The 13,140-nt window shown below is 42.8% G+C and overlaps 1 non-coding gene across 1 annotated transcript; it reads right to left on the bottom strand.

The window, feature by feature from the left end:
• Positions 1 to 11,738: 11,738 nt before the first annotated feature.
• TRNAF-GAA (transfer RNA phenylalanine (anticodon GAA)) lies at positions 11,739 to 11,811 on the bottom strand. Its single transcript has one exon. It is a non-coding gene; the product is annotated as a tRNA-Phe (tRNA).
• Positions 11,812 to 13,140: the final 1,329 nt, after the last annotated feature.

Here is a 13,140-nt window from a genome sequence, read left to right as displayed (position 1 = left end):
ATGGATGTTCAACCACACCATTATGGCAAAAGAAGTCTATTATCTATGCAGCAAACCTATTGCCATCATGCAGCTAAAGAGTTCGTCCACACTGCAGACACCGTCATCAGCAAATTCAGGTTCTCAGATCTTTATATCAAAGATTTATCATTTGCCAGACAAACTAAATTATTATTCTACTTCATTTATAGAAGCACAAAGCCAATTAGCAATACCACATAGTCTGAAATGGGTTTCAACTCATGTCTCTTAGGATTCAATGTACCTGGAACTGGCTTTTGCCTGCTGCTCTCCACACAACAAAAAGAAAGTACAACTAGTTGCTGGAAAAATATGTTGAAGAAGCTTAGGAGTTATAAAAGGACACACTGACTCAAAAACACTCTGAACAATACACCTCCCCATACTACTCAGCACTTATGTACACTCTCTGGTGTGGGAAAGATCAGTCTTTGAACCTAGGTTAGACCACATCTTGAACCAAAGTGACCAACATACCATCTGAAAGCAAATAAAGTGAACACACAATCATCAGCATCACCAAAAAAACATCAAAAATATGGATAGGATTCAGCTAGCTGATTAAAGCCCTGAACTGAAGTGTCTGTATGTAAAATATGTGTCCAAGCAGCCATTACAATCAAAGCTGGATTCGTTCACACACCCATGGGAAGGTGCCTACTGTCATTTGAGATCCTGTATGAGACAGCAAGAGTAAGCACAGCAAGGTACTGAGGCAGGCAAGGCAAGGTAAGGCAAGGAAGAGTGCTTCTAATAAAGTACATGTTTCTAATAAATTCTAATAAAGTACTAATAAAGTTTTTAGAGAAGTTAGAGTGTGGAGAAAAGGAATAGCAGATTGATAATAACAGGGAGATTACTTAAGAAGGGAAAGAAAACTAAGTAGAAGAGCGGCACGTACCTACCTTTTATTACGATTACTTCCCTCCATCACAACTAATTTTACAAAACTGGGATCACACTATAGGATGCAGTACTAGTATAGAGGAAGTGCCAGCCTCTGGTCCTCAGTAATGCATCAACACTTTTAGAGTGCCCTCCCTGGCTGGGGGGAGGGGGGGGGGGGGCACCTGGATGGACAGAAAAAGGACAGACAGCTCTCACATCCTGGTGTCACCGTGTCGCTGCCCCTTGCAGGCCTGCCGCCACCGGCAGCCGCACACCGCTGCATGACACGCCATGAGGAAGACCCAGAGTGTAACTACAAGAAGACAGTTGTCTTTCAATTAGCCATTGGGAAAACAGCAGGCACTGTCCATTGCTTAGTGCCTTGCTGTTGAGAAGTTCCCACAGCCTCCCAGCGGCTATTGCGCTTAAATAAAGGCACCATTATGAGGGCTGCACAATATCAGCACTATACCACTTTACAAAACAGCACGCCGAATGACTTTTTATTTACTACAGGGTTTTACTATCTCTTGAAAAATGAGTAGTGCTGTGTGTTGGCACTACTGCCTAGAACTGCTTGCCTGCAGCTATCAAAGGACTTTTCAGGAGGTGAGTCCAAGCACATGAGCAGTGGCCAAAGCCCCGGTGATCCAAAGTGTGACCGCGCTGCTTTGTCCACACTTCTGAGCTACCAGGTCAGCCTACCGCACCTGAAACTGTGTTAAATTTATCAGTTAAAATATTCTAGCTTTATGCTATAAGTCCAGGAAAAGAGTATTTCAGCTACCTTGTAGTTTGAATTCATGCCCAGGTTCACCTCCAATAGCAAACTTCTCAGCCTGTCATCAAAGGGTGGCGAAGAAATATATCCATACAGATGCCAATGCATTTTGGGGATTAATACATAGCTTTTTGGCAAGAGAGGGAATATAGAAAAAGAATACTCAAAGGTACAGGCAAAGAAATCACTAAGCACAACTCACTGAAGTAATACAGAATTCCTGAGCAGTAAGTAGGCAGTGGGTTCACATTTTTTTTCTCAATGACAGTATTGTTTCTTAGATTCCTTCTACTGTACTCAAGCACAGATTAGCATCAAGCCAGAAAAGTATTTAGCCTTTGGAATTTTGGAAAGAATTTTGGCCAAAATAAAACACTCTAGATCTAAATTTATGTGGAAATCAATATATCAACAAAAAGAATAAACCATGTGATATTTCATAATGACAGGTGACGACTCTGGAGATAACAAGAAAGACAACTCTATAAGGAAAATTGCAGACAAGCAAAGGATCAAGATCCAAGTGGAAAGAAAAGACACATGAGAAGCAGCACCCAAGTAAGTGCTCCACAGACAAAAGGATTTTCAAATGGGAAGAAAAAAAAAAGGAAAGATACTGTATGATAAGAAGCAAATTCACCAAGTCACGTGAATCCATAGTATCGCAAGCTCAGCACCCAAAAGTGATTAGCATTTCTGGAAATATTCACCATTGTGAATATTATTTTTTTTCTTTGAAGAAAGTATTACACTTTTGATTCTTTGTTCTGCCAAACCACCTTTCCATTAGTTTAGGGGTATTTACACTGTCATAAACTTCACCTGAGAAAGAACAGATTCTACTTCTGTGGAGCAATATTTCAAGTCTGGAGAAAAAGGACTTGGCAAGAAACACAAATTTTAATACCTTAGTACATTTTTCATTGTTCCAAAGATCATGTAACATACCTATAACTTACACGTGACATGAAACTTGCCACAATCAGAATGTTTTGAATGAAAATGGAACCATGCTAATCTTTACGCAAAGCTTACATCAAGTCCACCTTTTTGTTTGTATCTTAAGTGACAGACAAATATGTTGGCTGCTGATTTTAACTGTTGTGAATTTATGCCTTCCAGAGTTCATAGAGTAAGAAGTGTGATCTAAGGCAGGTTTTTCCAGCAGTGCCACCAGGAATGCATTACTTGAATACTTACAAAGGTTTCTCACTGGAAAATGTGTGCAGAAAAGCTAACGTACAAGATGAAAATCAATTCAAGACTAAGATACCTTCATTATGCATCTACCATGTATGCATTTATCTAGGAGCTACATGTCTATGTTCCCATTATAGCCAATAGCCATTTTAATCATTATAGTCAATGGAGCCTAAAGAGTAATTCACCCAGAACAGAGAGATCTCAAAAACATAAATTTCCTAGGAGGTTCAAGAAACCTAGAACACTAGAGGGCAAGTAGAAGAAAGAGCTGTTAAGTGCCCCAGCAGAGGTAAAGACTTCACTGTGAGACAGTGCAGCATCAGACACCAGAGACTCCACAAGTCAGCCAGCCATTCTAAGTGACCTGACAAAAGAAAAAGCTTACACCTGGAAAAAAGCTCCTCCTAACAACTAAAAACAGACACCAAACAGAAATCCATAGGAAGAAAAGCTTCCCTACATCTCCTGATCTTTGTTTTAGATTCTCTGAGTTACCCAAGTGCAACCAGATTTACACAAAATCTCACAAGCCATTAGATCTTAACAGAAACAACTCAACACTTGCAGAAACAAACTTTGTTCTCTTAGCCTTACATCTCAAAGCAGTACAACTCAGAAAAACAGCTTCTCCAATATTTCAAAATTTTCAAATCCCTCAAAACTGCAATAAGGGATGACCTAGGAAGAGGAGTAACTGCCACCCCCTCCTATGCTCTGCCACTACCCATGTAGGTTTCCTTATGCTTGCAAGATTATCTTTCATTTCTAGCAAGTTTGATGATAATTCTTCAGCCTTTCCTACCCTTGCACCTAGGCCTTTAGATTCCTATCTCTGCACTGGAAATGTTTTTCCTTTTTATTTTGCTATTTAACTGCTCATCTCTGTTCTCTCCCACCCTCCTGAAAATTAGATGCCCTCGAGTCTTTTCTCCCTGATTTTTTTCTCGTCCCACCCCATTCTGCTTTTTCCTTCTTACACAGACTCTTATTCATTCATGTCTTCTCTCTTCCTTCCTCCAGCACAGACCACTGCCCTTTCACCCCCTTACACTTTGCCTCCATGTCCCATACATAGCCAGGTGAATAAGGACAAAGCTGGGCATGCAGAGCAGCTCTGGAGATTTCATGATCCTGCCCCTGCACAAAACCCATCTTGATATGAACAGCCTCATTAGCTACTGCCTTCTTATATTTACATTATTCATCCAGTCCCTTTCTAATTTGTAGACTTTTTTCCTGGAAACCAATTTGTATGCTACAACATATTCACATATTGTTAGAACAGAAGGGCAACCCAGAGAAGAGTGATCTGGTCAGGCCTCACAGAAAACAAACAAGACTCCAGCCAGGAATTCAACCTGAGTTAAAGACAGTTTCACAGTATTAAGTTGTAGAGGAATGAAGGCAGGTTAACTAACATTGATAATATACAGCTGTGGGCTGGCTGCAGGGGCGGCAGGTTGGCCAATGTAGATAAGGTGCAGCTGTGGCTGGTTTCTGCTAAGTGGTTAAATAGCTCTAAGGAGAGCAACTAATGAAGGGGGGTTTTGGAAAGGGAGGAGGAAGTGCTCTGGATGAGTAGAGGCAAGGAGAAGGCAGCAGAGGGGCTTGCCAGAAAAGTATGGAGAAGCAGAGGGAGTGCCTAGAAGAGTATGAAGGAATGGTGCAAACAGTAGATGGACCTTTGAGACCTTGTGAGGGATTGGTGGCTGTGCCAGGGTAAGGCTTGCCAACTACTTATTGAAGTTAACTTGGTATGTGATGGTAAAAAACCTTGTTGAGGCTGGCTAGTTTTGAGATGGCTGCAACATTATGCAAGTTTCCTTTCCTCGACAACAGCAAGGCTGCTGTGCTCTTACCCCATCAATTTGGATGCTGGATTACTCACCTTTCCTTGTGTTGCAAATTCCACTATCATGGTTTAACTCGGCCAGCTACCAAGCACCACACAGCTGCTCCCTCACTCCCCCTCGCCCAGAGGGATGGGGAGGAGAATTGGAAAGGAATGTAAAACTTGAGGGTTGAGATAAGAACAATTTAATAGGTAAAGCAAAAGCCATGCATGCAAGCAAAGCAAAACAAGAAACTCATTCCCTACTTCCCATGGACAGGCAGGTGTTCAGCCATCCCCAGGTAAGCTGGGCTCCCTCACATATAATGTTTACTTGGGAAGACAAATGCTATAATGCTGGATGTCCCCCACCTTCCTTCTTCTTCCCCTAATTTATATACTCAGCATGATGTCCCATGGTATGGAATACCTCTTGACTAGTTTGGGTCAGCTGTCCTGGCTGTGTCCCCTCCCAGTTCCCTGTACCCTTCCAGCTCTCTCGCTGGCAGGGCCCAAGAAACTAAAAAGTCCTTGATTTAGTATAAACATCACCTAGCCACAGCTAAACCCATCAGTGCCCTATTACCCTTGCTCTCATACAAAATCAAAAACACAGCACTGCACCTGCTGCTAAGAAGAAAAACCAACTCTATCCCAGCTGAAACCAAGACATCCACTTGTCAATCTTTTCATGGCTTTACTTGTGGGCTTCCTTGTGACAGGATGAATTCATCTCATCTGATGTTAGACACCTATTGATTACAGATATCTACACTTAACTGGTCATGCAGGGTTTCCTTTATAGGATCCTCTCTTAATGGAAAGAAATAGATGGGTTTAGGATGCAATTCACTTGGCTTGTTGTCTGTACCCATGTTGGGACAGGATTGACTGCATCACACAAAGGCCTTCTGCATTTAATGTCAGGGGAGACTGGGGTTCAGTGGTAGATACTCAGTATGCGTGACAGGTCTACATTTAAGACAGGTGAATTTGACCTGGATTCCTCACTGATCCCTCACTGGGCCTTGCAGTCTGGTTGAGCTTACCTCTCACAAGTCTGGAGCTGACTGCAATGGGAAATCCTCATTACTTAGAGATACCCACTTCCAAACCTGCAAATTTGATGGCACTGGGCTCCTCTCCAAGGACGTGTGCTAGCTGAAGCATATACTACATACAACTTGCTTAGAAAGGTCCTAAAATTATAGGTTGCTTTAGTACAGAGGATGCCTGTGTCAGTTCTGCTAGATCTTTTTACAGCTTTAAATACCCATTATTTAAAAATTGCTAACACAGTTTTACACTTTTAAGTCAGCTATTGCCTTACTGTAGTTTTACTTATTTCTGTCAGAGATAATGAATGAACACTTCCCTTTCCTTTTTAAGATCTTCCATCCTGTTTCCTCATTTAACATGTCTGAGAAACCTCTTCAGAGATCATGAAGCAGTGTCATCATTTGGCTAAGGAGACTCAGCACCATGTCACTTTCCACGCAAACATGCATAGTTTTTCCATTGTCCATAATATGCAAGAACATGGATGAAAGTTTAAGCTATTTATAGTTTAGATAAACACAATGCTGACTGGCGGATTAAACCATCCTGAGTAAGCAACACCACTTTTCTCAGCATCTTCAGCTGGCAAAGGATGTGTAAATAATGTCAAAGAGATCTACCACTTGAGACCTTGTATCTGCACCTGCACTGCTGCTGTGATGACCACCTGCCCAAAAGCTGTCCAAAGCCAACTCCATCTCCAGAGTTTTTTCATCAGCTTCTAGCCTGGGCTAACTATGAATGCAGTCATAGAATATAAAGTATGATTCACTTAAGGAACATGGGCATCTGGAGGGTAAGAGGCTAAATCTCAGTTACCCTGTGGTTCCTCCATAGCCTATGAAGGGAAAGCAGCACCTCCAAGGGACAACTCATCCCATTCTCAGACAGGTATCTTGGCAAGGTCAGATGACCCCTCTCTGTCCTAATTTCTCTGCCTTGTCCTTCAAAGGAGGCAACGGTGACTAGTTTGAACTTAGACAGACCCTGAACTTTTAAATGTCTAAAGTGAAGTGAGATAAATGTCACTCTAAATGGCTGTGATAGGAGAGGACCCGATTTACATAGAGTAGATTTATGCTGGTTGACGAAAAAGTGAAGTACAGCGTAAGCTGGTTTAATATCCTAGGTTTGGTGCACGTGGAGCTTTACAGATGATGGGCAAAGCCTGTAAGGAGCCTACAGCCTGGCTAGCACACAGGCTGCCTTTGTGGCTTGTCATTCAGGGGACAGTCAGAAAGGCATGAGCCTAAGACCTCATGTGCAGCATGGAAGGATAGGACAGAGGCTCTCATCTTGACAATTCAGCAATGCAACAAATTGTCCTGATGACAGGGAAAGAAATACAAAGAAGGAAATCTAGATCTGACTCTGTACCATATAAAAAAAAATCTGAATGATAGTACAAACACAGTATTTGAAATAATATCAAGAAATCTCTAAAGCCTTGACTTATCTTTCTAAAGCCAGTTCCAGAAGATACTCTTCTCTCATAATTTTTATTCAAAACACTAATGTGACTACTTATCCCAACAGAAAATAGAAGATGGAACAAAAGATATTCATTCTTAATGTCATGTGGGCTAAATCCCAAGAACGTTGTTGCGCAAAGTAATGAATGCTCCCTTGCTTTAAGCAAGTAAATGTGTGTACATCCAAAGAAAAATACATTGTTTCCCCTGAGGGAAAGACAGCATTGATAACCATAGCAGGACAAAAGGTTAAGTTTTCACTTAACTGCCCGAAATCTGTCTTGTTAACTATACCATAAATTCTATATTTCTACATTACTATGGAATTTGAGCTCTATATTTCTACAAAAGCACAAAGCTGGAACCCTGGAGTATCCTGCAGGTGGAGGGAGGGACACGACACAAATAAACACCAAAAACCCTAAAACTCCCAAGTAAGTGGATGAGAAAAAGCCTCCTTACATGGGGTTCCTGAGCTAAATTCAAACAGGATAAAGCTCTCCTAAACTGCTCACTCACAGGGGAAAAAAACCCAATGCTTGAATGTAGGGTGCTAGATTCTAGAAATGCATCATCAACTAAAAACTTTGGTTTTCTTTTTAAATGCATTTATTTCCCAGAAAGCTGAGAACCACAGTTCTAGTTCTTCTACAGGACCAGAAACCAAATAGGCAATAACTAAGTTTTTTTATCAAAAATATACAAAAATCATAAAAAATAAATCTGAGCCCCAACTCATGTTTTCTAAATCCCTTCCATTGATCATACTGCATAACTAAATGAGATTTACCAGATGTCTGTAACCAGTGCAGGAGACAAAGTCAGAAATCTCTTAGTCAAGAGACAGAAACAAACCTTTTCTATCAAACAAACTCAATTTTCAATCCAAGGAGAAGGAAATTTTATTACATGTAAGAGTGAGTAGCATTTATTCACTACTGACAGGCAAACTAGACAGTCACAATTATCAGGTATGGAAATTGCCTGCAGGGACAAGGAGGGGAATGTTTAAATCGGGTAGATATGCAAGTCCGAGAACATGAAGGAAGAGGAGAGGCATCTTGTCCAAGGAACACCTAAACTTGTTAAAACCCTCAGAGAGCCTATGGAAAATCCCAGGCATAGTAAGGTAGTCCCAAGTGAGTAAGAAATACCGAATAGAGGTATTTCAAAGCAAAGCTTTAAGCTTCTCCATTATTTGTTATGTTGTGTGGTTGCAAGTTGTTGCAACTTGCAGCAGAGCTAGCATGTGGGGTACACCACTTGCTGAGCTGCTCCTTCTCCTTGTTTTCATTCACTTAAAAAAAGTAGCCAAGGATGGTCCTGGAAAAAGCACATGAACCAAATCCACCAGATTTTGATTATTTGAGTAAGGCTGGAACAACATTGTAAACTGTGATTTTTCCTCTGAATCCCTGTGAGGTATCAACTTCAGTATTTGATGGTCATTCAAAAAAAACCTAAGTAACCCGACCTGTAGTGGCAGAAAGTTTCCCAGTTGCAGAGAAGGAACCTTGTTGACTAAAACATAAAGGCTTAGACAGACATGAAAGTAGCTTGGATTTGCTTCCTACAGGAGGATCACCTTGAGAGAACAAGCTAAATGAAAAATAAATTAAAATAGAGATGTTTGCTGCCAAGAAGAAACCTAGAAAGCAGCAATGCTAACAAAAGGATAGTGTAGAAATAACGCTAAATGAAAAATGCCTGAATATTCTGTGACATGAAAGCAATAAAGCACCAACACTCAGGGTTATTCACCCAGAACCTGCCAAATCACATTAGAAACCTGCATCAAGCCTGAAAAATCAGGCAGACAAAGTTTTAAAAATACCAGAATTAAGGTTATCTTTTTATTTTATCCTCTTCTTCCACATAAGGCCCGAGGCCTTATTCAGTGCATACTATCTAAATCCCATACCAAACAAAAATGAGATTTTCTTTTCCATGTCCTATGGCTATCACCCTTGGCATTTCAGTGCTCCAGAACTTCTGTTTAATGTCACAAAATGTGTGAGAAGGGAATTGCTATTACAGGTAATATTATCCTTAGCTTAAAAACAGCTATTTCAGACACCGCCACAGCACCTAACTGTTATACATCCATGTGCCTGGGTACTCCTACTGAAAATCAAGACACTTTGAGAGGGCAAGAATGACTCACACCTTTCCTGGCCCTCGGGGAACTTGTTGGCAGAGGGGACCCAACCTGCAATGCAGCACTGGGGGGATACAACCAGACCACTGCTCAAAAGCAGTCTCGGGGCCACATCCTGAGTGGCACTGGTTGGCTGGTGTCTGCCTTGCATGAAGCTGGTCCCTCCATAGCAAATGTGCCCTGTGAAAAGCTGGCTATCAGGGTGCTAGCACACAAGCCAAGCAGACAGAGCTCCAACGTCAAAGCTTGCTCGGTGGCCCTCTTTTATTCAGCAGTATGGAAAAGGCCAAAAAGCAAGCAGTCGTTCTCTCTTTCACCTCTTCAGTTACACATCTGCAGGAAATTAATAACCTCCTAATTCATTCCCAAAGCACTGTTAAAGTCTTTGATGAATAATTAAAAGTTTTTTTTTTTTTAAAAAGTATTTATTTCTGATATCATATGCACAAAAGTACAGCTGAGAAGTCACAAGTAATCTTCATTTTAACATTTCCTTTTGTCCCCGAGTACTCAAGTGTGCAGGCTTAATATTCTTTTGAAAGCTTAAAAAAATCTTTAGGAAAAATAGTAATGTAAGCAGTTATACTCTCCCTTACCTGTCTTATTAGTAGGGGTTTAAGTAACACTTCTGTTTGTACTAATAGGATATTCATCAGCAGTGAGTGCTTCTTGTATCAGACAAGCAGTAGCAGCAATGCCTGATGTGGTGCTGTGATTAAAAAAGGACCAGTGATATCTTTTCATGAATAGCTGAAAGATGCTGAATAGAGGTAAGGAGCTGATTTACTGCTGTTTCGCATTGGTGACGCCAATACTGAAAAACCTTTTCTTGTGGATTGTTCTGGTTGACAGTATATTAAAAAGGTTACCAAAAGCAACCTGGAAGCAGGAGAAGGTATCTTAAAATTAGAGCGTCAAAGAGTTTGGTTTCTTTGGTTTATCAAAACAAAGCTGGATGGTGACTTCACTGCTGCATGATGCCCAAATGCCAGGTATTGAGAAGATCTTTGATCTAACAGAGAAAAGCTTAACAGAAATAATAGCTAGAATTTAACAATGGGCAGATCCAAATTAAAGGACTATATTTGAAACAGTTGCAACAAATTACCAAGACAACTAATGAATTTTCTGCCTCGTCACTTTAAACCAGAAACACATGCCCTCCTTAAAACTATGCTTTTGGAAAAATCCAAGTGATTTTTCCCAATTTAAAAGTAAGGAAAGGTTTAGGGGGAGATACATGACTGGTGAAGGTCAGATGACGTTACCAGGGTTTCTGGCCTTAAAGCTATTCCTTAGGCTTTCTGTGAACCAGAAGTAGTTTCAGCTACTAGCGAGGTCTAGGAATTTTGACCTCCACCCCAGATCTTGGTGAGAAGCAATCTCTAATCCTTCTGCCTCCGTCCCCATCCCTCCCGAAAGCCCATGAGACCCCCTCACGCTGCCCGGCACTCCTTGGCGCGGCCTCCTGCCTGGCCTGGTGTCCCTCCCTTCACCTGTGGTGGGAGGCAGGGAAGGGACCGGGAGTGAAGCTTTTTTGCTTTCAGCCCTTCCATCCTAAATAAAAAGCTTAACTTTAAAAGAGCTAAAAAGAGAGACCGGATGGCAAGCTTGCGCTTCCAGTTCCCGGGGGGCCGGCCAGCACACGAGGCGGCAGGCTGGCCAGGGAGCGAGCTGCCCGGCCTTCACCCACCTCACGGCTCCGGCTCCGCCATTCTGCCGCAGCGGCACGGGGAGAGGGGCTGGGGGGCTCGCTGCCGCCTCCCCGCACCGGGTCCTTCGCAAATCGCCGCGGCGCAGTTCTTCCATGCCCTGGCCCTGTGGGCTGGGCAGAGGCTACGCGGGGCTGTTTGCCGGGGGGGCTGTGCTGGGCAGTACCGCAGCAGTCAGGCCATCGCCCGGCAAGCACCCACGCACACACTTGTAACTGAGGTAAAAAGGCGTCGCTTCCCGCAATCTCGCTACGGGAAATGCTCTCACCGCTTGATTTCTTTTTAAGGGAAAAAAAAAAAAAAAACAAAAAACGACCCAACTGCGGAACGCAACAGGCAGCTTGAGCCCAGCAGCCGAAAGCCCTGGCGGCGCCACCGGCACTGCGCACTGCCACCAGCACCGCAGGGGTGACATATGTGGTGACATGCATGTTCCCATGCGATGTGTCGTCGGCCACACGGTCGCTATCAGCTCGAGACCGCGGCGCCCGGGGGCAGCCAGGGGCCACGCACACCGCGGGGCCCGGCCGTGCCGAGCAGCGGCGGTCAGAGCCCGCGGGCCGCAGCCGCCCGCCGCCTGCCGGGCAGTGAAAGAAAAAGGGAAGAAAACTTCTGCCGAAACCCGGGATCGAACCAGGGACCTTTAGATCTTCAGTCTAACGCTCTCCCAACTGAGCTATTTCGGCCGCTGGTGTACGCCCCACCAAGGGGTACCCCTAACCTGTTCTGCTCCTCCCCTCTCGGTCGTCATTAAATTGAATACAGCTGTGGCCCGTCCGGCGCTGCCGGGTACCGTCAATACCACAAGCGCATTGATGACGGGTCTTTGCAAATAAAACTATGCCTAAAGGCAAAGGCAAAGTTGCAATAAAACAAAACTCTATGTATACGTCTATGCACAATACATAACCTACATGCATTTAGTATCAGGATATAGGTGTTTGCACTGTGACTCCCTGGATTATTTGGGGGAGTAATGGGAACTAGAATATTCTGTGGGATTCAAGAGCACTAAATTGGCGGTATTTTTGCTTCAGTTTTCAGGGACTTCATTTTGAAGTCTGACAAATTCTACACAGAGCTAATGTACCACAAACAGACATGAATAGAAAAGGGCACCTCCATCCTCATTTTCCCATGGTCTTGCTCAGTGATGCACATTCCACAAGAGAAGCCCTGTGTGTCTCCATAAACCGCAAATCCTGACTAAGCAGTTACAAGAACAAAACAGTTTATTCTTACATTGTGGGTTAGGCATTCATTTCAACAGGCAACTGTTACCACACCCCTGTGGCTACAGGTCAAAAGCAGAGCATACACCTGGGTGCACACTTTAGCACATGCAGCACTGGTGTTGGACACTCACGTCTCAAGTTTGTACTTTATTTGCACAGCTCATGGCTCTAGAAAAAGCTGCCTGTGAGAGCATCCCCTGTTCACGCTCCCTACATGCTGTGCGGAGAGAAACGCTGCTTTGCAAGATTGTCCACTGCTTCCCCTTCCTGTCAAAAAAAAAAAAAAAAAAAAAAAAAAGCGCCAAACCAAACCCTCCCTTCCACAGCAATGAAGTTTAACAGATCCCGCCTCTTCTGAGTGTGGAAGCAGCATAAACTTTTCTGAAACTAGCCTGGTGAATATTTGGTGACCCACCCCCATATTTCCTTTTACCTTCACAGTATACTATTCCTCAAGTTGTCCCACTTTTGGAAAGTGAGCAACCACTGTTCTTCAGGAGCTGATGTATTTTCAGAAATCAAATACATATTTTTAGAAGTCAAAATGCTGAGGACTGGGCCAGCAGTTTAGTGACTGAAAACAAAAGCTCTTTTGTTAAAGAACAAGGGAGTAAATCCTAGTTAGAGAGAAGTTAAAAAAAAAACAACAAACATACCATTGTACCAAAAAGGTGTAATAACATACTGATACAAAATCTTATATTCTCATGATTTTCCATTGCCACTGGCAACGATTGTTTTACTGAGAAATGATTAATGTAATCACCTAATGAGCATGTC

This window comes from Falco peregrinus, chromosome 4 (assembly GCF_023634155.1).
Source record: "Falco peregrinus isolate bFalPer1 chromosome 4, bFalPer1.pri, whole genome shotgun sequence".
Taxonomy (NCBI): Eukaryota; Metazoa; Chordata; class Aves; order Falconiformes; family Falconidae; genus Falco; species Falco peregrinus.
Note: the sequence above shows the minus strand (reverse complement) of the source record. Positions and strands in the feature narration are given on the sequence as shown.